The following is a 23687-nucleotide window of genomic DNA, read 5'->3' as shown; positions in this document are numbered from 1 at the left end:
CTCAAACCTATGCTCTAGGTAAACTATGAAATGGTCAAAGATGTATGTGAGATCCTAGTATTTTGTTTGTAAATACTCACTCATTAGAGCTCTGGAAATAGGGTCTACCTACAGGGCAGATAAAGCATCAACAAAGACCATGTGGTACCCAGAGACATGCCTGAAACCTTCGGGTGAGCGTGTTTTCCTGCGTCCCTACCAATGAATATGGAATACCTCTACACCCCAAGCTCAGAGAGCTACCTGGGCTTCACAACACCCTCCACAGCAAGCACAAACCCCTTCTGCGTTCTTGCTGGCAATGACACCACAGGGAACAAATCTGTCTCTTTCCCACCCCTCCACCTCCACATGCTTCTCCTGAGCCACTTCCTCCTGGTGGGGAGTTGGCAATTCAGGAGGCATCGTGTGCTACAGCAAAAGCCAGATGTTTGGTGTTGACAAGCTCAGCATGAAATGAGTTTGAAACAGCATAATAAAGACTACACTGTAGAGAGCCCTGCACACAATTTCTGTCTTGTGCAACACTTTTATTAATTTGAAGTACAGATAAACATAAGTACTACCTGAACCATTAAGACTGAATCGATAGCATAGAAAATGCACTCTTTGCTATGCACATAGTAATTACTCTTGTATTTTGAATAGGAATATTAATAAATAAAACTTAGCACCTATGTTGTGGCTGTGTTTCAAACTGCCTCTAAAATTAGCTAATTCTCACCAGCTTGTGTGAGGCAGAAAACCATTATTAGCCTAGTTTTTTATACACTGAGGCAGAGAGCTTTCTCCAGCCTGTAAGCTCCTTGTGCAACAACATTGCCTAGCTCTTTAAATAGCACATTTAACTCCTGGAGCTCAGATTACTTTGCAAAGGAAATTGGTTTCCTTTCCTTGAGATGAAAGGAGCTGGGAGGAGAAGAGATCTGTCAATTCAGAGGTCTAGACATGTTTCATTTTAACCCCCTGGGGCTGCAGGGATGCTTGCCAGCTCCCCTGGCTTGTCCCCCCAGCTTCTGTCAGGCACTGGGGATGTGAGGAGGGTCTCCCCCAGCGCTTATAGCTACAGGAACAAGGTGAGCACAGGAGAGATGCTCCAGGCCCTGTCTGGCATCACCTGGGTCTGCCCAGCACCAGCCTCATCAACAAGCAGGATCCTGAGCTGACAAATGACCTTCCACACAGGACCTGCAATTTTAGCAGAAACTGCCACTCCAGCTTTTCTAGGGTTGTTATCTTCTTCCTCTTGGCCAGAATCCCGAAACCTCAGTCTCCATCAAAGTCTTGGAGACGCAGTCCTGACCTGTGACTTGGGATTGGCAAGCCCTGAAGCCCTTTCCTCAGGCCGGACGCTCCAGGACAGGAGATGGGACAGGTATCCTGGCCAGCCATGCAGCTCCTTCCCAAGAGACTGCTTTTTTAATGTTAAAGACTGTTTTGGGACTCCTCTAGCTTGCTAAGCAGCAGCAGGACAGGATGACAACCCCAGACGATCTCCCTGGCCATTAACCTAACCCTCACCCATGCAGCCTCGCTCCAGACAAGCTGCTCTGAGTGGGGATACCATGCAGCTGACAATGCACATGAACAACTGACTTGTCTGGAGCCAAGATTTAGGATTAAAACATCCACAGGCTTCTCTAGGGCTTAGTAAGGAGCAGGATCCACACGTGCAGGCACAGACACAAGTTGTCTGTGGACACTTGCCAGAGAGGGGCCACTTCCCTGAGCCAAATCCAGGGCAAAAGGCAAGGTTGTTTTGGTTCACTTTTGTTTGCTTAAAGTAATTCAACTGAATAAGTAAAATAAAAAGGGCACATAGAATTGCTGCTGCCAGGTGACAAAGGCCATTTTAAGTAAGGCCTGGCTTGGCCTGGCCTCACCTCACCTTGCTGTCAGATCTTCCTCTCACATCTCCCCCTCTTACAACAGCCATATCCCCAGCCTTCTCTCCCATTTCTGCCGTACCACTTTCTTTCAACCTCAGTCCCATGCCAGTACCTTCTGTGCCCACTATCTGAATCTAATAAACCCCATGAAAACAGGTAATGGACTAACTTGTCCTCTTTGGTGTAGGTAGCTGGAAAAATGGAACAAGCCATCCTCTGCAGCAGTACCTCAGACCAAGTAAATGGTCTGTGTAAAGCACAGGGGACTGTACATGACTACAAGTTTGATTTAACTTCTGAGTCAGTCTTGCAGGTGAGGGAAATGCCATCAAAATTATAAATGCAATTTCTGCAGAAGTATGCTATTACATCACGGGGACACAAGCACAGTCATCACCACCCTGGAGCACATCCACATTCTTCAGCCTTCCCTCCTCACCAGAGCTCGTACTGGCAAGCCTAAACGGTACTTTCACACCGTGTTAACCTGGTCTAGCAGAAGGTATCCCTGCCCACAGCAGGGGGCTTGGAACTAGGTGATCTCTAAGGGGTTCTTTCCAACTCAAACCATCCTACAATTCTATGATTCTGTGATCTCAACTAACTGAGAGACTAGCTTCTTTTTCACAGATCTTAATTTCTGAGAAGCAAAAAAAGCAACAAAAAAACAAACAAAAAAACCCCCACAACCTCCCCCCCCATTAATCCCCCATCCCCCTAACCTCCTAAAGACCCCCCCCAAGCCCTCCCAGAGCTCCTCTGAAAGCAAAGCCCAGCAGAGCTCAAAAGGTGCCAAGAAGTGCCAAGAAGTTCAAGCACTATTGTGAGACCAAGGCCAGAGGCTTTTGAGAGACAAGACCTAGGGCCCCTCTCTGCTGGGCATTTCTTCACTTAGGTAGCAGGTTTGTGCAGGTTTGACAGCAGCAGCATGTAACAGAGTAGTAGCTGCTCCCTTTTCCAAACGATCATTTAGCTTGGGTTTACCAAGCCATTCATTTCATGCTTATTAACCTTTGGAGTACTGTTTTGTCCAGACTGCCAGACAAATTAACTTTTAAGAGGGGTCTATATGGATGTCTGCAAACTCCCTTAGACACAAAACAACTCTTAGGGAATATTTAATGGAATATTTAATGGTCAGTTTATCTGTCTATAAACTAACACATCATTCTGGACAACAGATCATTGAAAGTACTGTGGGTAATTCTTATTTAAAGAGGCAGGCAGACAGGAGAGGAGGGTGGTCAGAAAAGTCTGGAAGATTCATCTAGAGAAGTGCTTATTACTGTGTGGAAAAGATTTACCTGGCTGTGGAAGGAGCTACACCTTACAAGGATCCTTGCATGTAGTCCAAGAGCTCACCTCCACCAGCTGGGCTCATCTGCTCTGTCCTTCCTGATGATTAATGTGTTTAGAAGACTCAGTACCTCCACTAGGCCCCCTGCCAATGAAAGGACAAGAAGCAGCTGGATCAACATCGTAAGAAGCAAAACCAGAGTCCACTCTGACCTCTGCTGCCACACTAGTAAGATACTTGGTGCAAAGGGCGGCATTCCCCTTCTGTGATGTGTCCTGTACCACATGCACAAATGTCCCTTGAGGATGTTGTGTCCCAGTCTTGAGAAGCTCACAAGGCAAACTGGGCATGGCTTCGGGAGCTCTCTTAAGGCTGATCTTCTGAGTGGCTGACAGAAATCTTTCATAAAGGCTCTTAAACCCCGTGCCAGATCCCTGCACAGGGCACCAAACCCCAAGCATCAGACTGCAGTGAGCTGCAGTAAGGAGGTGTCAGTTTCAGGGGGCTTGGATGACAGTGTCATCCCCAGTCACTTGGGAAAACCCCACTGAAAGCAAATTCCCTGAAGATTGCCTGGATCCAGAGATTCTCTCACAGAATATTTGCTGGGTCTCCTTCCTAACATACTTTGCCTTTTGTCTTGTTTTTCTGGCTTCCAACAACAACCCAAATGAAATGCTGGAAACAATGAAAGCATTAAGGGAAAATGTCATGCCCATCAATATACGCCTTTGTGGCCGTGGGAGTGGAGAAGGCGTGATGTCACTGGTGGAAGCAGCTTAAAATTTTCCATTGAGAAAAGGGATCTGCCTTTAACAGAAGTAACACATCCCAAAATCTGCACTGTGCCATTGTGTGCCATCCAATCACACAGGAGAGCACTGAGATGTGATGCTGCACAGACCAAGGAGCCAATCTAATTCAGAAGTTACGGAAGCAGCTTGCACTCATTTACCATAGGGGCATAGAGCTATGATGTGTGTGTGATTTAATTCTGTGAGCAAAGACGCTGAGCATAGCAACTGAGAAATAAAACTAACCTACCTAGCAAGTGATATGTTAATGAATGACTTTGATGAATGGTTTTAAACTGAAAGATGGTAGATTTAGATTAGGCACTAGGAAGAAGTTCTTCACTATGAGGGTGGTGAGGCACTGGAACAGGTTGCCCAGGGAAGTTGTGGCTTTTTCATCCCTGGCAGTGTTCAAGGAAATGCTCAAGTGTTCAGGTTGCACGGAGCTTTGAGCAACTTGGTCTAGTGCAAGGTGTCCCTGCCCATGGCAGGAGGGGTGGAACCAGGTATCTTTAAGGTCTTTAAGACACTCTTTAAGCTCTTCCAACCCAACCATTCTATGATTCTATGAAATGCTGAGGCTGGGTCTGGAGCACACAGCTTTGCAGCTGAGCTCTTCTCTGGGCTCTTCAGTTTAACTGTCCAACTTCACATGAAACCCAATAGTGAGTAAGCACACAAGTTTGATCCCTCTCCACCTGAGACCAAGTAATTTGCTGTCTCATGTGTTCCAGTTTGTCTTAAGGGCATGTCAAAGGGATGAGTCTACTCTCCCCGTGACAGAAATGTTAATTCCCCTGGTTGACTTCATTCTGAAGTAAACTGGAAACAGCAGCCTGGTCCCTTATGGCTGGGTGGTGGCTCAGAAAGTTGCCCCTCATCATCTTCCAGCTCCCACCCTTTAGTGGCTCAGCTATTTTAAGCGCATCGTCTAAGAGCTTTCTGGCTGGTGGCTCTCTGCAGTGGCAGGCAAAGTGGATTGAGATCAGATTGAATCTCCTAGAGTTTGCAAAGGGACCACACTGTGATGGTTAATTTCAGATCCAGATGTCACACTCCTCAGTTTGCTGGGCCTGTGGGATCTGAAGTTCTGGTTTCAGCAGCTACAGAGGTCTAGAGGTGAGGTGGGGGCTTCAGTTCTGGACTGGGTGAAAGCTGCTGTGAAACACTTCACTACCTCTTCGTCTGACTAAAAACCTGAGGCTTCCCCACATGGGGATACGAATGAAAAAGCAGAGTTTCAGACAGCAAAGTCCTGCCAAGCTTTCTGGTTTTCCTCTTTACAGGCACCATTTCTGCTCTTTTAAGGAACAAGTCTGGAGGAAAATTAGAGCAATTTACAATGTCACAGCAAACTTTATAATGAGAAAGTACAGGCTCCTGGCAGTCTCTGCTGGGTTATATGGAAATATATGGACTTTGATGCAAATGCATGATCTACTGGGATTTTGTTGTTGCTGTTGATGAAAGGCACCAGCGGGTATGAAACAAGTTGAGCAGCGAGCTTGTCTGCCTGCCTTTGAGGTCATCCTCTCTCATTTGTAGCATGGCAATTGCTTGCTGCCAGAGAGATCCCTAGGTCACAAACAGAGGAAGACCAGCCTCAGCTGAAGCATCAGCAAGCGTGAAGGTACAATTTTGTTTCTGCTCTGAAAATGTCAGTGCAGGGCTCAGAGCATCTGCACTGCAGGGAGCAGCACTGCCCACATACAGCCGAGCGGGCCCTGAATGAGCTGCCCAGCATGAGAAGGACCAAACCAGCTTTGGTGAACCTCTCTAACACATGTTCAGTCCAGCTGACAGAGACCTTGAGCTGGCTGGAGCACTTGTGCAGAGCTACACCCTGCTCCCCTGTGGCTGTGCCTGGATTGCAGGGCAGATTTGCTCTCTATTTGGCATGGTATCAGTCCTCAAGAGTGGACTGGTGTGTCCCACAGCTCCCTGACTGCCTGTGTACAGACGTTGTAATGTAATTGAGGTGACTGGAGGCACTGCCATGGACCTGAATCTTCTCACAGCGGGCAGAGTGCACTCAATTCCCACTGTTTAGATGCTGCAAATCCTACCAGCCCTGTGAACTGACCCTTTCATCACCTACCCCAAAAGTCAAGCTGCTACAGCTAGAATCCACTGAACGCTCCTGTTTATAAAGTAAAGGCCAGCACAGCTCACATTTCCAAAGCATAGCTGGATCTGGTTTAGAGAAAGAACAATGAAGTCATAACAACTTATTCTATCATTAAATTCAGATGGCCTGATTTGGGCATGCTCAGGAAGCATAACAATTGAGGGTGAAGCTAAACAGACCCTTTTCAGGGTAGATTTATACTGTAAAATGCTACAGATCTGGGTTGCTAGGGTTTCTTCACAAGGCTCCTGTGCAATACTAACAAGTGAAGGGTCATACCAAATGTGTACCGTATGCTGCACAGGTACAGTATTCCTCTCAAGGTTTTCACTATATTACATTTTGCATTTCTTTTCCTTTAAGATTTAATTCCCTAGGCTGTTGTTGGAAGTAGATGAAGTTGTATCAATGGAAGGAATTTCACCCATTCAAATCAAGTTTCAAGGGATCCAGACATAGCTGACTTTATTTTATTTCCTAATAAGCATTCCACCCCTTGTCCCTCCAAGGTATGGTAGCCATGCTTCTCATATCCTTGCATATATCCAACATACTCGTGGCTGTGCTGCACAGGGCTAAGGCAACACAAGAATCATCTGCTTACTTACCAGAATTATGTAAATGAATGTCACTACCACCTCTAATGTCACTCAAAAGTCAACACAGAAAGATTATATTCCACCAGAAGTCTTGGTCTGCAGGTCACTGCCCCCCTGCCAACCTCCTCCAGCTATTCCAGGAAAGTCAGCAGACACTGCTGACAGGTCACCTCTTCCAGGTGGGTTAACAAATCCCACTTCTGGATTCATTCAGGCTTTTTAAAAGCACAATTTTTCAAACAAGGAAAATACATACTGAGCAAATTCCATTCTAGCTGAGACGCCCTTAGCCAAATTACAGTACAAAAGCTTCTGTTTGTTATGTTGAATGCGGTGATGATAACTTCCTTTTTCAAGTAACAGAAGCGCCAATGCAGAGAGGTGCTATGCTGCCCCTTGTTCTCACCAAGAAGGAGGGGCTGGTGGAGAATGGGAAGCTGGAAGGCAGTGCTGGCTGCAGTGACCATGAAATGGTGGAGTTCAAGATCCTTAGGGCAGTAAGGAAGGTGCACAGCAAGCTTGCTGCCTTGAACTTCAGGAGAGCAGACTTTGGCCTTTACAGGGATCTGCTTGGTACAGTACCACGGGATAAACCCCTCAAGGGTAGAGGTGCCCAAGAAAGCTTGTGAATATTCAAGGATCATCTCCTCAAGCTTAGGAGAAATGCATAAAGACACTGGAACCGGATGACTTTCAAGGTCCCTTCCAACCCAAACCATTCTATAATTCCGTTACTCCATAAAAGCATTGTAAAAAGACTAATCTGCATTGTTAACTGTACCAAGCTGGTAACAAAGTATATCAGCCAATTCTATATTCAGGTTTCTAATTCTGAGTTTATACACATGCTGAAGGAAGCATAGCTATCACCATTTGTGGACCACTCTCAAAACCTGCAGCCTTTAAACACTTTCTTATGCAGCTCCTGAGCTCTGGACAGAGTTGGAATTTCAAGAGGTCTATTCTCAGTGATGTGGTGGATCAAATTTAACAGCCAAATTAATATAAAAAGCCCCAAAACAGCAGGTCAGGTAACTTGCAAAATAAATTTTTGAGAGCCCACTTACATTACTCTTTGCACAGACAACTTTTCTTGGATGTATCCCCTCTGAACAATTCAAAACCATGTTGCTTTTTGTACTGTAAGGGAGGGAAAGCTGGGTTCAGAGAGATTCAGGCTGAGGAGAATTAAAATACTAATTTTTATAATTATGCATTCTGATTCCCAGCTAAATCTGTCCCTAGTACTTACTAAGGACATGCAGAAAGTGTTATAAACACTACTTTGATGTGTAACATAAAGGTTTGATCCTATGTTTCCTTAACAGTATTGTATTGCTGAGCATGGCCATGGTAACTTTACCTGGTTTAGGATATTTCTGCAGCCACTGCAAAAATGGAAATTTTAATATTCCACTTGGGTATAATATAAACATCAATACCAGAAGCTCTTGAAGCAGAACTCATCTTTCAACTAATGGATGGAAGCAATTGCTTCTTTGACTTCAGAGCATTGCTAAAGAGTCAATAAACCATCACCTAAACCTGCATGTACTCTAGAGAAGGGTGACAAAAAGGATGAGACTTTAATTTCCCTAAACTCTCCCACGTTATGGGACATACAGTACAGAGCTGGAGAGCCATGGCTTTAACTAGACATTTGGGTGTTCCCATCCAGTGAGCACTACACCAGCATTCACTAGGTTAGGAATGTGAGGAAACCATTGAGAAGACTGTGTGGGTGGTATACAGGCACTCCCCAGCCAATCATTATATACTCGCTGATTTTAAGACCACTGATCACACTCTGAAATAGTGGATACATTGCTTCTGGACTTCTCTCCACCCTTAAGGTTTAGGTGTGTCTTTTCATGTCCTGGCTAATTACAAGATGCACAGACACTGCCTTTTTTTGCAGCCTTCTTACTCTTACCTAGCCTTATTTAATGGTGTCTTAATCCAGACTAATCACATTCCTAGCAGCAAAATGTGTTCTAAATGTCAATGAATTATGTTAGCAGGAACACAATCAGGGGATAGCAAGCTGATCATTTCTACTTTTTTTCAGCATACCTTAATCAAAAGCAGCAATGAAGGAGACACATTGCAGAGCACTATGAGTTGAACGTACCTGGAGCTGTATAAGGAAGCATGAGGACAGTGTAGGGTACTCCTCTATCAGAGCTGTGCCTCCAGGTTTGCACTGATTTCAGGGCAAGTAACACATGGGTTGTAGGAAATGGGTTCGTGGGTGTGTGTTAAGGGTGAGGAGGGGGTTGAAAGATCCTGATTGAAAAGCATTACCTGGATTTAAAAACACATTTAGGATCATGAACAAATCATGATTTATTAGTCCAGCACTAACAGTCTGCACTAGACTCCAGAAAAGTCCTTGATGGGTCAGTACCATGCTGAGCATGGCTGGGACTGCGCACTGTTTCCTTGCTGATCTAAAGAGTGGTAAAAAAAGAAGGTACGGGTGGAGGAAAAGGATCGGTGTGTTAAGACTTGCAGTGTCTTAGTGGATGCTGAGGACAAAGACAGGTCATGCTGCAATGCTACACAACCCCTTCTGTCCCTCCGGCTGTTTGTCTTCCAGGGAGGCACAGTATTCTGGATACTGGGTATTTGTTACTCTGGATACTGGGTATTTGTTAGCCTTTGGAATACCCCGACCGACAGACCGCATGTCAAACAAACTATTTGCCAGGAAGCACTTCTATTGATTTTTCTTTTTGATAAGAGAGTAAAATATTGGCAAAGGTTTCTCTTACTCCTTATCATGAGCATCAACACAGAGCAAATTTCATGCATTAGCCCTGTATTTTCAACAATAATGTACAAAGCTTAAATAAACCCATTCATCTCACAGCAATGTTGTTTCTGGAATAGCTGCTTTGTAGCAGTTATTCAAGTGCTGGGAAGCGACGGATCAGCAGCCAAACAGCACAGCCAGTCCTGGCACTCAGAGGGGATTATTCGGGGCTAGAGAACAGCCCCATGCAGAAACGGGCACTAGCGGCAATTTGCTAAATACACCCAGTCCCAGAGCTGAAAGGTACCCAAACACTGGGACCCTTCCTCCATCTGCCTGCTCTCACGTGCCTCACCCTGAACGACTCAAAACCATGCTGATGGAAAAAAGTACATTTTGTCTTCAACAGTTTCACATCTGCCACAACCACCACAAGAAAATAGGGCAAGGCCTACTCTGCAGTGGGGAAAAAAAAAGCCCTTAATGGACAGCTCTTTTTCAGCAAGCCTTAGGGAAAAAACCCATGCTCCTAAAAAGGCAGCACATAAATTGAGATTCAGCCTACAAGAATGCAGGCTGGTATGTTTTGGGGGGAGAAAGAGGGAGGAAAGGGAGGAGTACAAAGTAAGAGGCACTTAAAGCCAAGAAAAAAGCTGAGAATCAATAAACAGACTGAAGAACAGTGAACAAAATGCACCACGATTGAAAACGAAACAAAAAACCCTCCAGCCTTGGGGAATTTGGGCTGTGTATACAGCTACAGCGGCTCAGGAAAACAAAAATCGAGGGATCTTAAACTGCAGATGGCTGCGACCAAAACCCCACACATCTTTATTTTCCAACTGTAAAAAGAACCTGAGAGTTTGTTACACATATCCTACTTTATGACAAACTCTCTAGGACTGGGATCAAACCTTAAGGAGTCGAGGAAGCTGCTTTCTGTCACTTTCAGGAGTTATACCTGCTGCTAGGGTAGAAAAGGACACTACTAGAAAAGGAGGCTTAGGAATTTGCTTTGGGAAGTTTGCAGCCGTGATTTGTATATACTGAATGCTCTCAGCACCTCGCAAGGTTTTTAAGAAGTGTTTGTAATGGAATATATTTATCTGCTTGTCTGTCTTTCTTCAAAGTGTGTTGCCATAGATTTACTGGGATTCTTAAAGCTTGGGATCCTGTTTCTGTAAGACCCTCTTTTCCTCTTGGGGATGTGCATTAAGCTCTGGGCTGAGCACAGGGAGCGCAGGCAGTGAAGCTACATACACCACCCCCATCGATGCTTGCTATAATGCTGAGCAGAAAAGTAAGGTAATCTTACCAGACCCTGCTCACGGCATGAAAATGCATAGACAAGAAGACAGAGCACATGGAAAAGCACCTCATCTTAGCACAAACATCTCCCTCATTATAGCAGGTTTCCTTCCACATGGATATCAGCTCCATTGCTGGTCAATGAAGGGCACGAGGTAATATTTCTCACATTAACTGCCCAGCTGTGGCTGTTAGAGCAGATCTGGCCCACTCTAGCATTGGTTTCCCCCATGGGACTCTGTGTAGGACTTCAGTGGGGGGGAGTTAGTGCCTTCATGAAGTGAAGCGTATTGATGTAGCCCTGGAGGAGAGGAGAAGCACCGGAGCTTCTGTGTCCCCCAGGCACAGGTTTTGCTTAAAATTTGGAGTGCATTTTCTTTCATCCCAACTCCCCGCAGGGACCTTACCGAGCTCGCAGCAGGCAGGTCTCAGTGTCCACCCCAGAGGTATTCAGACAGTTGACCCTTGTGCACCATGAACCTCTCCAAGGCTTGGGACCTGCTTATTCCCAAGTATAGGCATGGGACCAGCACTCCACAACAGCCCATGCAGCCCACTGTCTCTCAACAAACAGCCCGTTGCCATCTTCTCTCTGGAAAAGATGCCTGATCAAGAGCCTTTCTTTAAGCCTGGTTTCCAGAAAAAAACAGTCCATGTGATTTTGCTCTGTGCATGCATGAATGCGCAGATCTCCCTTAACAAGTCTGGAAACCATCAGCCCACTTCACCCAGGTTTGATGAAGAAGTTGGTATTTTTAACTGCACTTACTTGCTGGGCTAAGCAAACTTGGAGGTGAAACATGCTGCAGTACCTGGTGGGGCATGCCACATGCTCCCTGTACATGTTTTCCTCTTGGAGGTGACAGGGGCACTGACATTTGGCTGTGTTTTGCCCACACACAGGGTGAGAGTGAGGGCACGTGACCTGGGAATGCAGAGGCTCATGGAGTTCCACAGTCCAGACACAGCCAGAGACACCCAACTTCTGCAGGTTTTGTGGGAACAGGCATCTGGCTATCCATGTGCTTCCTGGGGCAAAGACTGAAGCATGAAGTCATGCTTTGTTAGCAGAGAACTCACATGCCAGAAAAAACACAATGGAGACAGACTCATAATGCCCCAGCTTCAAGAACAGCTCCACCTGAAGTTTTCCTTTCCTTAGATGTCAGTGTCTATCAATACCAAGACACAGACCTGTAGCAAAGCATCTGGTCATTAGTCCTTTTACTTACTACTCCTCATCTTCCCTACCTAGTTCCTCATCATGCTATTACCAGCTCACTCCACTTCTGGGGAATAAAGCTTAAGAGGAAAGTGAAGTCACATCTAATCTGTATAAAATAGTACATTTTATAGTTTGCAATTATTTTCTCCCCTGCACATCTTCACATGTGCCACAGCTTTTTCTCAAGGCTGCAGACCCACAGCCAGGACTCTCATATCCCCTAGGATGGAAATCTCAAATCACAGAATGATCTCATGCATTTTTCTTTGCTCTGGTTTCAATCTCTCTTCCCTTTCCCAGCATATTTCCAATCTACGAAGCATGCTTCACAGTATTCATTTTTAATGCTCTTTCTTTTCTATTTCCATTTTAGCTTATTTCTCCTCCAGCTCTTTCTTTTTGCCTGTCCTTTGTCTACCAGTTGTCCTTTCCTCCTTCTGTCCTATTTCAAAATCTCCCTATGAGCCAAACCTACTGTCTCTAAAGAGTAATGCTGTCAGCTTTAATGGGAGCTGGATTGACTCCCACTGCTTTCATCTTCCCATCATTTTTTTCCCTGCATCCTCTGACTGTCCTCCCCTTCCCAGTTCTTGTCTCCATGCCTGTCTTCTCTGCATGAACTTTTAAGCTTTGTTTCCCATTGCCCATCTCACACCCTTCTCCTCCAGCTCCTACTTGTGTCTTTCCTGCTCTTTCTCATCTATCAGTCTCAAGGCAAACAATCTGCCTAATCTACCATCTAGGCAGCTACTGAGCTTTCGTTCACACCCACCACTGTTGTATGTGAGCACCTAATATATATTATATATTATATATTAATTATATATTAAGATTAGGATCTTTCTTGTTCCCTCCCTCTTCCTTTCCAAACTATGTTGAAAAGGCTGGTGTGTGGTGGTTTTATTCAGCAGTTCACTTCTTACCTCCATGCCCCTCCTTATGTCTGCTACAGAAACAGAGAGCCAGAGATGTGGGTTAGAGAAAACTGTCATTAGCGCTTACACAGTTAAATAGAAAAGCTTTACTGTCTCTCTCTCTTTGCCCTACAAGAGGACATGAAGTCTGATGTAATGTCATCCAAGTCAATGGAAAGACTGAGATTAAACTCCCCAGGAGAAGGAACAGACCCATGAGAGAAGAGAAATTGACAGGGAATGCACGGAAAAAAAAGAAAATGGATGTGAATAAGGACTGTAGAGGATAGGTGGATAAAAAGGGACATTAGAGGAAGCCCATGTTACCTGAAACATGATCTGCTCCCTTGTAATCAGGATCTCCCTGGAAATCTGTGTTTCCCTAAAACAACTCAGCACTCCCCAGGGGGGTTAATCTGACCTAGAGAGTAGGGTAAAGAAGGATCCACCCATTATGATCTCAGCTATTTCTTTCTCATAGTTCATTAAAAAGTCATCTTCCCACAGCCACTGCTTCTCCCAAACATCTGTGCTATTCTGGAAAGTAAGGGTGAAAAGGCAACTTTGTGCTTCACCCAAACTGCATCACAGGAGAGGTACGATCAGGTCTGGAAGGGATTCAGTAGCCCTGACAAAAGAAGAGGAGTGGATCCTGCTCCTCTCTGTCCCTAAAAACTGTGAGGAGAAGACGAAGAAAGACCCTTACTGAAGTCCTCAGTCTTTCTGTGAGGCCAGGAGGGAATGGAAAACACACAGAAATCAACAAGGGTGGAGACATACAAATGTATCCTATCCTCTTCCTAGATGCAGAGAGGAGATGGGAAGTGAGGATAAAAGCCTTTTCTTGGTCTCTCCATGGGCTGCGAGGCATCCATTTGGGTAAAGCAGTAACATTCAGGGAAGGGTGCTGGGGATGACATGGGGAGCAGAGGACTGAATATAGCCCTATGGCCCAGAGATTTCTTCAGTTCCAAAGCGGAAGAGGGACAGAGGTGGAGGAAATCTACACATGTGCTTTAGAAAGCAGGCTTCCAGCCCTGGAAGCCTGGCTTAGGCTGCTATAGGCAAGCATTTCCCCAAAACACAGGGGCTAAATGCAGAGAGAAAAACCACCCCAAGTGGCCAACCAGCTTCTTTAAGAAGGAAAAGGGAAGAGAGGAGGAGAAGGAGAAAGAAGGGGGAAAAAAGACACAAAAAACCAAACCAAACAAACAAAACAAAAAACCAACAACAATCCAACCCACAGGGTCATAGAAAATTTAATTCAAAAATCTCTTAATTCACCAATATTCAAATCAGCTATATTCTGTTAAATAAATTGTGCCGGTAAGTTAGGACTGCCTTGACTTGCCTTATCTAGCCACCACAGCTTTTTACATGCATCAGCAGTAAATTAGTGTATTTGCCATCACAATATTCTAGCAATTAGAATTAGGTTTCTGCAGGTTTCATTTCTCCTCCTTTCCTACAGCAGGAGCCAAGATGGAAATACGAACAACTCTAACGCATGTGCTACTCACAATTTCCCCTCTCTTGATTACCCAAACCTTCTACTCCAGGCAATGTAGTTAGCAGCTCTTTCTGCTGTGCTGAGCCTTTGCAGCAGGTACAGCATGACACCAACTGTGTCCCCTAATCTCAGTCCATAAGGCTGCAGTAATACAGTGTATTTTTCCACAAGCTTCCATAAATTTAGAGAAATATTTGCAGGAAGGAAAAGACTATTCTATGTCCATTCAAATGAATTACAACCCCAAAATAATAGCTGGAAATTTGCTTGCAAAAATCAGTAGACTTTATAACCAGCAGCGTGCGGTTTGGGAAGAAAGATCATGTTGATGTGCTCAAGAAGAAAAGGGATTACAGTATACATAATGCAAGAGGAAAGGAAGAAGGGACAGACAAAAATGAACATTATTGATAAAAATCAATAACAATCATCATACAGTTTTTATAAGAACCTATCTTCCTTGAATAGGTGAATGCATAGGAGTGCACCTCAGTAGCAGCTTAAAAAAATCTGAATGTTAAAGAGAAGTAAAGCAGACCATGTTTTTACCACTTGTCAAATAAAACACAACATATTTCTGAGTAACTAAGGCAGTATTTCTGCTGGCAAAGTAGCAGTGTATAATACTGGCATCTGTATACTGGAGGAACTCAGATCTGCCAACTCAGAGAAAGTGTGGCTTCCTAGAAATGAGTAATTTCATCTGATTAGTAATGAAAGGACTTTTACCTCTTTCCTGAAAGAATGTCTCCCCTTTTGGGGTCAGTTTCTTGGGGGCCTCCACACATCAAAGTTCACCCTGAAGAACTTACACCTAATGGCTCTGGAGACCGGCTGCACCAGAAAGCAGAGCTTAGGAGGCATCCTCAGAAAAGACCTTATCTGATAAATGCCTTCAGTGGCACAGAGAATAGCCTTGCCCCAGTGCCCACTAAGTGCCTTTTCCTGCTGCAGTGAACTGGAGGGACCTGAGCAGAAGTGACAGATCATGCACTATGTTCTAGGCACACCTCTGGGTGCTTTTTTTTCCCTTTGTAAGAGCATCTTGATTTCCTAGTGCGAACTGAAGAATACTCACATATCTTCATATATCCTTACTACCAACAAATAATGGAAAAGACCTTTAAAATGCATTTGTGTTTCCTCTTCAGAGAAAACTGAAAAGAATGAGGTTAAAGCCAACACACCACCACTCTGGCATTAGCCAACACGTGGCACCTATACTTAGCTTTGCTCCGCATCCTTTTGTGTTCTCAGTCCTAACCACTTGTGTTTGCTACCTTGGAGCTGGAGCAAAGGTGGCCTGCTCTCACTCTTTTAAAAACAATTTAGAAAAGGGAAACAGAGAAAACTGATGACACTGCTCTACAACAGAAAGGATGACTTGGGAGTAAATGTTCAGAGAGCATGAGTCATGCTGCTTGTCCCAGAAGAGGCTCTTACCATGCACTGGAGCATGGTAAGATGGACCACATTACCTTTTTTTTTAACCCAAAATACTGCCACATAAACCATGCACTGACCCAGCACATGACATTCAGGGGAACTGAATGGAAAGAAGACTGCATATAGCTTAGCCAACACAGACTGAATGATGAAGCATCAAAGGTAGTCACATTGTATTCCCCACAATATGTTCTGAAAGTCCACAGACAGCTGGTTGGTCATATGGTGCCAGTCTTTATTCCCTGCTTCTAGCTGCTACATGATATTAAAAGGAGTAGGAAGCAAAGAAGGGAAATCCCTTCTTAAAATTGTGTATACAAACAATAGTTGCATCAATGCAGATGGAAGGGGATCCTGTCCAAAATACACACTCAAAAGCAGCAAGTGCTTCAGTCTGACAGCTAGTCTCTACCAAACCTAGTTTTCATGGAGAAAGGCATTGCACTTGGAAATGAAGGAAGAGGAGAAGGAGGAGGAGAAGGAGAAAGAGGAGGAGAAGTTGGGAGCTGTTATGTTATTCCCTGAAGCCCAGGCCTTTCTGCAGGTGGCAGGCTTCCACCGCCATCAGCATCATCAGCATCCTCACTCTGTGCAACAGCTTGGCTGTCAGGCCCTTAGCTGTGTTTCTGATGGGAACTCTTCCCCAGGATTTTCTTAGTAAGCCATTACGTACAAGCAGACCAAAAGGGCACTGTGGACGTCAAGGCATCTTCCTTATCCTAGGTTCTGACTACTTGTCAGATGGGGGCCTAGTAAACAACATCCTCCCCTGCCTCCCACTTTCCATGTGAAGGGAAGCTGGGCAGGAAGGCTGGCCAGGGTCACATAGGCCTGTGCAACAGCTCCTGAGAACTGCCAGGCACATCAGGGCTCACAGCATCCATCTACGTGCTGCTCCAGGTCTGAGATCTGGTAAAGGATGCAAAGGCAGAACAAAAACATTTAATTTCAAAATATAAAGCTTTCTGTGCCATTCTCTTCATCCACCAAGCAGCGACAGTGCAAAAGAACATAGTTATCAGTGCTTTCACACCACACCTCTCAGCTCTCTAAAATGTTGTTTACAGCCCAGCAAAAGCACCTTATTTCTGCAAACACCGGACTGCTTGGCATCTCTTTCAGAAAGAGTTCACATACTAGGCAAGGCTGGCTTCAGGACCTGGGGGAGATAAAGCAGGTTGGAACAGATTAGCACCCTTGTTCCCACAACAGAGGCTTCCTTTCTGATCCCCCTTCCCATGAAGGCAGGATCCCCTGCATTCCTGGTGGTACGGGCTCCTGCCTGCATCCTCCTGTATTTTTCAGACAGCTGCTCTAAGAGTAGGGAGCGAAAAGAAGAGGAGAGATGGAGTGGGACATGGCAAGACTCCAGTGGCATACAGAGGGGATAAGAGGCAGGCTATCTGGGAAAACCATCACAAAGCAGTGCTGCCTATCCAGCAGAGAGAATAGGGCAAAACTGGGTGGGAGAGGCTGCCTCCCTCAGCAATTTACCCACATTGGTTGCAGCAGCAGCAACAGAAAACTTCGCTTTACACAGTGATGTGGAAAAAATAAAAGCAGCATGGTTGTTCCTTTGGCACAGACAGACCCTACCTCCTGCAGAAGGGGAGCTGAGCCAGAGAAGGGAGCCATGCTGAAATCTGTGCTCCTCTAAATCACAACCCCCAGGAGAAATGGTTTTTAGCCTTGTCAGTGGTCTCAGAGCACATCTGTTGATAAGGGCTCCTCACAAAATACTCTGCCTTTAGCCCACTAGCACCTTTGAGGGCTAGATGAGACCTTATTTTCAATCCTCTTGAGTATTCACCTCTCAAGGCTCCTTGTAGAGTGGCTCCTGTCACTTCAGGAGCAACCTGTTCTCCTGGCTCTCAGCCCTCCAATCACAGCCTATTTTGCATGGCATCCTTTAATTAGAGAACAAGACAGACTTTGTGCTCAGGGCACTTTCAGGGTGGGCAAGTTCTGGGCTCCCATCCCTGCATCAAGGCCTGGGCCTTGGCACGCGTCGGTGCCTGCACAAGATGAATGAATGCAGCATTCCTGTTGCTCTTTCCTCTTCCTCTCCCACACACTCCATAAATATTAAAGCCTTCCCTATCAAGCAAAAAATGCTACCATGGCGTACTTGGCAGCACTCGGCAGCACTGTTCTGTAACACATTCCAGGTGCTCTTCGGGAAGCTATTCACAGTGGTCTTCCCTTGCTGGGAAGCCGTCTGGCAGCTGGGGCGGCATCACTGTCATTTGTACTCCAAAGGAAAAGAATACCTGGTTCTTAAAGACCATGTGGAAGCATCTCCTCTTGGTGATGGCCACCACGAGGGGATGGAGGCATCCAAGCACTGGAGGTTCAAGTTACAACCAGCCCTGTCTTCCCAGTGCTTGCACCAAGTGGTTCATGCCACCTTGCGGGGTCCCACTTCCAGCTGCACAGGCAGATGGCACAGGGAGCATAGGGACTGCAGGCTCTGGTGTGAGAAGCACAGAATATAATCACAGAATCAACTAGGTTGGAAAAGACCTCTAAGATCGTCAAGTCCAATCTTTACCCCAGGACTAAACCATGTCACTGAGGGCCTCATCTACATGGTCTGTGAGCACTTCCAGTGATGGTGATTCTACCACTTCCCTGGGCAGCATGCTTAACAACCCTTCTGGTGAAGAAATTTTTCCTAATATCCAATCTAACACTTCCCTGGTGCATCTTGAGGCTGTTAACTCCTGTCCTATCACTTGTTACTTGGGAAAAGAGACCAGCTGCTTCCTCGCTCCATCCTCCTTTCAGGTAGTTACAGAGAGCAAAAAGGTCCCCCTTGAGCCTTCTCCACACTAAACAACTCGAGTTCTGGACCCACTCCAGCACCCCAATATCTCTCTTGCAGTGAGGGGCCCAGAACTGAACACAGTATTTGAGGTGCGGCCTCACCAGTACAGGGGGATGATCACTGCCCTGGTCCTGCTGGCTGTGCTATTGCTGATATAGCCCAGGATGCCATCAGCCTTGTTGGCCTCCTGGGCACAAGCTGGCTCATGTTCAGTGGTGTCAATCAGCATCAGCTCCTTTTCCACCAAGCAGGTTTCCAGACACACTTTCCCAGGGCTGCAGCATTGCAGGGGGCTGTTGTGGCTCAAGTGTGAGACCTGGCACTTTGCCTTGCTGAGCATCATACCACTGGCCACAACCCATCGATCAGCCTGTCCAGATCCCTCTGCAGGGCCTTCCTATCCTTTGGCACATCAACACTCCCAGCCAACTTGGTGTTTTCCGCAAATTTGCTGAGGGTGCACTCAATCCCCTCATCAAGCCAGTGCCTGGGAATGAGGTGACACACTGATCAGTGCATGTTGCTGTGCCCAAGCTGTACTTGGGACCTGGGCCCCAGCAGCCACCAGTTTCAGTGATACTCAAACTCATCAGCATACCACTCTCTTTTGAAGATGGGACTCAGATGACACTTTCACAACCCGCTTAATCCGATCTACATAAAAGCGCCTGCTAAGTGGGGAGCTCCCTCTCTTGCCTCCTGGCAGTGTGCTCCCAACCCTTCCTCCACACCAACCCTGCAGCCTATATAGCTACACCTTCTGCAGAATGAGGGAATTGGTACAGCTGAAAACATTTTTCCTCTGATAATTTTCAGCTGGAGCAGCTCCCTGGTCTGGTAACTCCATTGCTGTATGAGCACTGGTGCCAGCACAATGTAAACAGGGAGTTCACAGGGCCAGGGGTGGGGATCAGCGGAAAGGACTGGACCAGCCCCCTTGGTGCTGTGAACAGGTTGCCAGAGAAACCATGGATGTCCCATCCCTGGCAGTGCTCAAGGCCATGTTGGATGGGGCTTTGAGCAGACTGGTCTAGTGTGAGGTGTCCCTGTCTGTGGCAGGCAGGTGGAACTGGATAATCTTTGAGGTCCCTTCCAACTGGAACCCTTCTGTGATGCTATGAAATAACCACCTCCAGGTTTTAAAATACATAGCCCTTTGAAAATGGTGCACGTGTTCTTAGTTTGGTTTTAAAAATCAGACTTACATGTCTGCACTCACCTAAATGAGGAATTATTTTAGTCTTTGCTAAATCCTGTACAAACAATATCAGTCAAAGCTGAAACACACTGTTTTATTGAAACCAGATTTCTCAACTTCTTTAAATGAGGCATTTTTTGCATTACCCTGAATTTCACTACTTGAATACAAAAGCCAGCATCATAAATGCAAAGGCCATGATCTGCCAGCTCCCTCGCTTTTTTCCTTGTTGCTATACAGGCTCACTACAGGGTGTATTTTCCTCTCAGTGTGAGTGTGATGCTACAATTAATACTAATGGCAATTATTAGGGCACATCAAAAGATGAGCATAGTACACATTAGCAACAGAAAACAGCCTTCTGCATTGTTGACTCTGCTTTCAGCATAGCTATTTAGGCACTGTGATATTTCTCAAAGTATGGATTGGTGATTGCCATCAATATAAAGCAATTTCAAAAAAGCAGTGCCTCTGCATGAAAAATAACAGATTAATAAAAGAAGCCGGGTTTAATTACATGATTCAAGCAAGGATTTATCATGAAATCACCTAATACGCTGCTATTACCAATTACAGTTCAGTTCAAAACTGAGACTTAGCTGGGTGAGGAAATGAGCTTGGTTTCAGGAAGGAAAAGTCTCAGAAAGATGGGACAGAGAAAATGGAAAGACACAGGGACAAGTCCGTACTAGAAATGGCCTTTGGGGAATAAAGAAGAGTACATAAGAAGAAGGTGATGGACAGCACACATGGGAAAGCAAGAAGTAGGTGTCTTGAGACATCTTATTACCCACTGCTGGGTACTCAAATAAGAAAATCTGTCCATAGATGGACTTCATACTTTGAGCTAAAAGACAAAGAGTCTTTTGTCTCAAAGAAAGGCTGTACCAGCTCGTGTGGGCTGTTCACAGCTGCAGGAGCAGGTTCCTCTGTAGCTGTTAACTTGGTAACTGTGTTGAGTTGGTGGTGGCTTTGTTGGCTTCTGCCTCCAGTGCTCTAAATGAGCAAGTTTGTAACTAGCCCTACAAAAAAGCCAGATTCCACTGTACCTGTCAGTGTACTCTAACTAGTTAGCGCATGTCTGCCCAGCTCTTCAGTTAACAGCATACATCAGGCTCAGGAAGTGTGCACTATGAGAAGTACATGCATTCCCATTTCAAAATAACCCTGATAATAAGAATACAGTGTAAACTAACTTGTCCAGCGTCCTCGATCCCAGCCGAAACCAGGACATCCAGAGCACAGGAAGTTCTGTAGGTTGCTTAATCCACCTGAAAACAGAAGAAAACCAGATTTGACTTCCAGACTTCGAGGGAAGGATGCTCATTCCCCTCTTTGTGATGACATCTGGGGAAGCCATTTCAAATGTAAGGTGAAATATAATATTGCAGAAGCACAGATATTAAACCTTGAAAAACTGCTTTTGCTGAGGTACGTCTAATTGAAACCTTGTGTCTCCTTGGATCTGCATTTAGACCGCCTACCTGCAAGAGAAATGAGGGGAGAATTTTACACTGAGATACTTGTGAACTATTTCTTTGCATACAAAAAGAAGATCATTCTTGGATTCCAGTGAAATCTCCTCCAAGTGTTGTATAAGTGAAACCAGCTGACTGGCCAGGCTTCCTATAGACCCATAAAAAAGCGGGAAGGGTGTAGTCTACCCAACATATCTAATCTTCACACTGAAACAGCGTCCATCCGTGCAACATCTGCTTGTTGGCAGACGACTGCTGACTCAGCAAGTCTTTAATCTGTCAACTCCCAGGTGTTTTGATAAACCATGAAAGCTGTTAACTTAGACCTCAAATAAATATTTTCTGCCCTGAGCATGGTGGAAAGCTTTTGTGTACAGGCACCAGCCCTCCAGATCGGGAGGGGTGAAAGGATGCTCCACCATTTCCCTTTCTTTGCACACACGGAAAAACCACGCTGGTTATTGACTTTCTCCCTCTCCACCACAGCACAATCTGGAGGAAATCCCTGAAGAAAAGCTTCACCTTGCAGCCTCTCCCTGCTCCAGCACATAAGTCAATGGCCAAACAGCAATCCCACAGCAATAGGGTTGCTGTGATGCTGCAATATACCCTGAGTCACAGCTTTAGGCACTCTGCCCATCTTCTCAGTTCAAACGCAGATGAAAAGGGAGATGCACTTGAAAAGGTTCAGCTAGTCTTAAGGGGTGTGTCTGTGCCTGTGGGTCATCAACCCTGTTGTCTGTAACCGAAAGTTGATAACAGGCTTGAATAAAATGAAAGAATTATATCAGAATCAGATGTATGCAGATAAACATGATAAAAAGATACAATGCTTTAATTGATGCTATGACAAACCTTACAAACATTATAAGGCAAGCTCATTCACTGTTTTGTGATTTAATCCAGAGGCACCTATTTTCTCTCTAAACTTTCCAAGCTTTTTCTGTGACATCTCTTCCAGAACAAAATTCAAGAACACAAAAAATAGAAGGTGTTTTCCTCATCCTGACTCCAGGTCAAATAAATATGAGTGTGTTTGTAAACAGAGAAGGTATATTACTTTTTATAAAGCGTGTCGACTCTGGTAGTTGGCTACCAACAAAAAGATAGACAATTACTGCACTCCTGTGCACAAATTTCCTTTTGGAAAGGAGTTTATAACTTAAAACTGATTTTGACCTAAACTTATCATGCAAGTCTGTGGCCTGGAAGGAAAACTATTTTGCAACATTTAGAACCAATGCATCAGGTATTTCTGCTTGTTTAGCAGTGACAATAATAAATAAGAGAAAAACACATGCGAAGCTGGAACTGCTTTTGCAACGCTCACCTTGCTTGCAATCCCGTCAGATTTTATGGCAGGTTATAACCCATCATACTCCTCTTTTTCCCCATGTGTATTATCACCTGAGATCGTTGAGCTCGTTGGATTGTACTGCCTAGCACACTGTTAGCTAGATATAAATAATAAAAATAAAAAGACATTATGTTTAAAGATATAAATCAGAAAAAGCAGTATTTCCAGACACTCTCTCTCTCTCCACAACACACACACACACACACACCCTACCCAGGGCTTCTGTGAAGTAAGCCTGTGTGAGAAAATCACTGCAGACTTTTCCACAGAACCCACAGGCATGAAGAGAAGGTTACTATCCCTTTCTTTTAAACTCCCCTGGTAGAACAGGGCGCAGAGCTTAACTCCATAGTAATGACATCCTAATGTAACCTTCCATCTGGCACTAACAGGAGCACATCTTTTAGCGAAGCCAATCTACTGATGACTCATGCGTCTTGGTGCAAGAGCCCTGGGGGGGGGCAGGGAAATAAACCACAAAACACAGATATCTTGATCTGTTTAAAACCTTCTGCAAGAAAAAAACTTTCAGAGGGAAAGTAGGAAGTTGGCAGCCTAGCCTGACTCAGACTTACCTGCTGCTTTCCACCAAGCACCTACCATGCTGTGCCCTTTGCAGCAGCAGAAGGGGTTTGTATGCTGAGGAGGCAGAGGAGAAACAACCCATCCAGCACACGGGACTGCAGCAGGTGAGTCAAGTCCCAGTGGGTGTCAAGATACTGATTTCAGACTTTTAATCTGCTCCAGGGCAGAAGTGGATATGGCAGCCCACTTCTGGAGGGTAATGGAGAAAACCTTATAGTGCCAGAGACAGATAGGAGTCCTGAAATGCACACATAATCCAGCAGAGACCTGCCATCCATCCAGGTCAAAGCAGGCTTTGAAAGGCTGTTCTTCCCACAGAACTCATGGCCACCCCCAATGTCCTTATGTTTGTACGTACATATATATACATAGAGACA

The 23687-nt window shown here is 45.2% G+C and overlaps 1 long non-coding RNA gene across 1 annotated transcript in view; it reads right to left on the bottom strand.

Moving 5' to 3' along the window:
- LOC133225546 (uncharacterized) overlaps nucleotides 1–22902 on the bottom strand; it is an 82658-nt gene extending 59756 nt beyond the window's left edge. The window contains exons 1-2 of the long non-coding RNA XR_009729185.1: nucleotides 22699–22902; nucleotides 21087–22107 (exon numbers count right to left, since the gene is read on the bottom strand). This is a non-coding gene — a long non-coding RNA (uncharacterized LOC133225546). The remainder of the gene's footprint in view (nucleotides 1–21086; nucleotides 22108–22698) is intronic.
- Between the last annotated feature and the right edge of the window lie 785 nt (nucleotides 22903–23687).

Source organism: Neopsephotus bourkii, unplaced genomic scaffold, assembly GCF_033783945.1.
Source record: "Neopsephotus bourkii isolate Nb327-2 ecotype Australia unplaced genomic scaffold, CSIRO-AGI_Nbou_v1 NB_1763, whole genome shotgun sequence".
NCBI classification, from domain to species: domain Eukaryota; kingdom Metazoa; phylum Chordata; class Aves; order Psittaciformes; family Psittacidae; genus Neopsephotus; species Neopsephotus bourkii.
The sequence above is the reverse complement of the archived record's forward strand: the minus strand, read 5'-3'. Positions and strand labels throughout refer to the sequence as shown.